The sequence below is a fragment of the Morone saxatilis genome, unplaced genomic scaffold, assembly GCF_004916995.1.
Source record: "Morone saxatilis isolate NCDOM2014 unplaced genomic scaffold, NCSU_SB_2.0 Contig9, whole genome shotgun sequence".
In the NCBI taxonomy this organism is placed as follows: Eukaryota; Metazoa; Chordata; class Actinopteri; family Moronidae; genus Morone; species Morone saxatilis.
This window is the reverse complement of record NW_023340268.1, coordinates 22,635,476-22,639,765: the sequence shown is the minus strand read 5'-3', so window position 1 is coordinate 22,639,765 and position 4,290 is coordinate 22,635,476. Positions and strand designations below refer to the sequence as shown.

Genomic DNA, 4,290 nt, shown 5'->3' with positions numbered 1-4,290 from the left:
GACCACCCACCTAGAGCTGAGGGGTCTGTCCGAGGTTTCTGCCTGATCTAAGGAACTGTTGGGTAATGTTATAAGGAGTTCGGTCTAGACCTGCTCTATTTGAAAAGTGTCCTGAGATAACTTACGTTATGAATTGGAGCTATACAAATAAAATTGAATTGAAAAATTCCAATTTTATTTTATTTTTTATAATCTTTTGACATGTTTGCTAAAACTTCCTGTGGCTCCTCCTAGTGCTCTAATGACATTTGTAAGAATCCACCGGGCCTGAATGAAAAGAGAAGAGAGGAATCTGTCTCATGTACTACTTTTAGAATGCAGTGAAAATGTTGAAACATATAAAAAAAGTAAATAATAACTTTTAGGAAATGTCTTTAGTTTTAGTCAATTTGGTCTAATTTGCCAGCATAACAAGCTGCTAACTTGTTGGCAAAGGCACTAAATAACGTCCCAAATTTAGGCACAATTTTGGCTATGAATCAAGTTTTATAAGAATCACGTATTAAATCAAATATTAAAATATATGTTGTATTTAAGTGGTGTCACTGTTGTGTTGTGAACCAACTCCATAACTCCACAACTCCACCACAGTGAAAAATGTCTGGACACGCACCTGGCTGTCAGGCCTAAATGCTTGTGACTTTGTGTGTCCCTGTGACAGATCCATAAAACAAACATGTTGGAGTTTAAATGAGATTGTTCAAGAGAATGAGATTAGTCACATAAATGTGGCATATTTTATAGTTTGTTACCAAAGACAGATGTCTGACACACTCTTAACAAAACCTGAGTATGATTGCATTGTAACAACATGGTTTATTGCAGGGCAGTTGTATTGGAATGCTTTAGATTGTGCTTGTTATCTATGTTTATTAGATATTTATATATGTATTTCTATGTGGGCTGCTGTCTTGGTGATGTTTCTGACAAGAAATAGAAACTTTTTTCCCTTGTGACTTCTTTTTTATTTTGCTGAAACTGTCACATCAAAGTTTAATGCCTCATGCAGAAGACACATTTTATATGTAATTAAAAAATCAAATTTTTACCCAGCTCTTTGTATTATTATTATTGTTATATATAACTAAATACTAACAAATTCCCTGATTTTGGGAGATATAATAATAAACCCCCCTTACAGTTATTTTTGCAAGACATAAAAATAACTAAAGATTACCAATGCTTATGTTATGCCCTAACCATCAGCCCTAATGTCCATTTTGTCTAAAAAGATTTAAAGCTGCAGTAGGTAACTTTTATAAAAATAATCTTTTGTCATTATTGCTGAAATTTTCAGTGTTTTGACAGCAGTACATGAGACAGATAATCTGTGAAAAAGTTCCTCTGGCTCCTCCTAGGCATTTGCATGAATCCACCGGACATGGGCGAAAACAACCAATCAGAGCTGAGAAAGATATAAAGACACTTTGGGTTGGAAGTTTGTACATAGCTGATTGTTGAGTCTCATTACCAGGGTCCCAAAGTGTGTGTATTTGATGATGGAATAAGACTCAACAGTCACCCATCTTTTTCGCTTGTTTTTGTAGATTCTTGCAAATGCCATTAGGAGCACTAGGAGGAGCCAGAGGAACTGCTGTCAGGATAAAGTGACATTTCAGCAAATATGAAAAAAAAATGTTTTTAATAACTATTACTTACTGCAGTTTTAACAGTTTTCCACACCCCTTTGGTCAAGTGATGCAATTAAATCAAGGAAATCCAAATAATCCAAAGCATAACCGAAAAATAAAACATCTCACTGCCACAGGACATCTACTCAAATGCAAAGCAGCTGAATAAATATTAAGACTTGCAGAAAAGTTAGGCAGGCGCATTGTTGTACTTTGTGGCATATTGGCCAGAGTCAATTAGTTTACATCATAATCAATTAAGCTCATTAGCACTGTTGAACATGCAGAGAGAGAGATCAGATCTCTTCTGGAATATCTTGAAGATCTGGAAAAGAGAGAACAAATCAAAATTCAGTCCTGAAAATGAATTTCATTTGGGTCTTGATTCTATAACACATTTTTTAAGTTACAACCCAATAATCTGCTACAGAGTCACAAAGTGTTCTCACACATTGTAGTATTGCTCTTTAAATTGTTTCAAGTTTTCTGGAAGTAATAACTGAATATCAGGGTGGCTCAGGAGGTAGAGGGTTGTGCACTAATCAGAAGGTTGGCAGCTTGATCCCCAGCTCCTCCTGCTGCATGTTGAAGTGTCCTTAAAGAAGATACTGAACCCCAAATTGTGTGAGGGTATGTATGAGCTTAGTATCATTGTGAGCTGGGGATGGAATGTTACACGCAACTCACGATTTCTCAGATGAAAATCTACAAAATATATTTTCTCTTAAATTTTCTTTTTCAAATTATAGAATCCTTTTTTATTACTGAGGTAGGGTATAAACTGTGAAAAACATTTCCTCTTAGGAGGTGACCAGTTTGAATCTTCACATACTTTGCGATTTAACTGTTTTGTGATATATCTTTACATTCCTATTTTGAGCACACACAATAGCAAGCGCTGTATCATTCCTGATGAGCAGTTGGCACCTTGCATAACAGCCTCTGCCATACAGTATGTAGTGTAAAGCGCTTTGAGTGATCAGAAGACCAGAAAAGTGCTGTATAAATACAAGTATATGGACTGCATATTATATAGCACATTATAGCCTGATGTAGCTACCATTCACAGTCATTGTGTGTTGATGTCTGTAATCTGACCTTTGGAGCTTTCAGATTCCGACCCATCATCATCATCTGACGTCATGTCTACCTCCAAATCACTCCCGTCCTGGAGGCCATCTGATTGGTGGGAATGATCCTGGCTGGCCCGCGGGGTGTCAGCTCCAGTTAAAGCTTCCCTTCCTGTCTGCAGAGATACAGGCTGCAAAAGGAAGAGAAGACAAAAGAGACTGAAGAAAAACATTTTCACAGATTATCTGCCTCATGTACTCATGCAAATTTGACAAAAAGTTATTTTTATAAAAGTTACTCCAGCTTTCACTTTATGGCATTGCAATCCTTACTTGAGAAGCCTGCTCCTCCAGCTGCTGGGAGGCCGGTGCAGCCCCGCTGCAGACCTTCATATGTCGGACCTGCCGCTCCAGCTTGACCCGGGCCTTCTCACTGTCCTTGAACCGGCTCTCGGCATCCCGCAGCCTCAGCAGCTCCTCCTGCAGCAGGCTGTGTTGTCTCTGCAAAAGAGCCAGCTCCCCAATGGTTGACCCTGCACTGGCCTCCCGATTGACACCATCTCGCCAAAGCGGGCGCCATACTCCTCCTGTAGCTGGCGACAAGGCGTCCTGTGGCTGCAGCAGCAGCAGCTCCAAGATGGAGTCTTGTTTTATGATAGCACCCTGTAGGATGTGATAGAGGATCCAGTTTTACAGATTGAAAATTGACATAAATTACAATATAGCTGAGTTTTAAGACCCCCTGCTTTAGGTGGTGGAAGTAGATTCATCTTGTAGCTGGCTGGCTGATAATAAGTATATCTTCTTCTTCTGTGCATTTTATTCCAAAAAAGCACACTGCTTGCATTGCATGACATATTACCACCCATCCCCTCTAGCCCTCTACTCCCCCACCCCCCTCTCTCTCTAACGCCAACTGGTCGAGGCAGACGGCCACCCACCTAGAGCTGGGGTCTGTCCGAGGTTTCTGCCTCTTAAAAGGATGTTTTTTTTGCCGCCGTCGCCAAGTGCTCGCCCATGGTGGGAACTGTTGGGTCTAAATAATTTTATAAGGAGTTCGGTCTGGACCTGCTCTTTTTGAGAAGTGTCCTGAGATAACTTCTGTTATGAATTGGTGCTCTACAAATAAAACTGAATTGAATTGATTTGAATGTTCCTTCTGTGAACACACACACTTTAGTTTATATGGACTCAATTACACACACACACTGTCCTGCTGCCAGAAATACAATAGGGCAAAGAATTAACTCCATGAAAAAAGCAGCTGGTCATTATGGTTCAGTAATCAGTGATGACCACATAGCAGTGGCTTCACTGTGCCCTTATCCTATGAAATTGCTTAAAGTTTAAATACAAATTCAAACTGACAACATTTTATTTTAGTATTCTTCACAAAAAGAAATGAAATATGCCTTTGGTTTATATTTCTTTTAAGTACTCTTACAACCCTTAAAAACAAGCTTTACTTCAGCTTTACTCACCTGGAGTGCATGTAGATAAACACTGAGATTCACCAGCCTCTGATAGATCTCCTGTCAAACACAGGCAACATTCATTATTACTGATGTCTGTCTAACACACACACACAC

General features: G+C 39.2%; 1 long non-coding RNA gene across 1 annotated transcript; it reads right to left on the bottom strand.

The window, feature by feature from the left end:
- Positions 1-9: 9 nt before the first annotated feature.
- On the bottom strand, positions 10-3,061 carry LOC118342434. The gene is made up of 3 exons (XR_004797483.1): positions 3,035-3,061; positions 2,730-2,892; positions 10-1,956 (listed from the first exon to the last, which is right to left on the bottom strand). It is a non-coding gene; the product is annotated as an uncharacterized LOC118342434 (long non-coding RNA).
- Between the last annotated feature and the right edge of the window lie 1,229 nt (positions 3,062-4,290).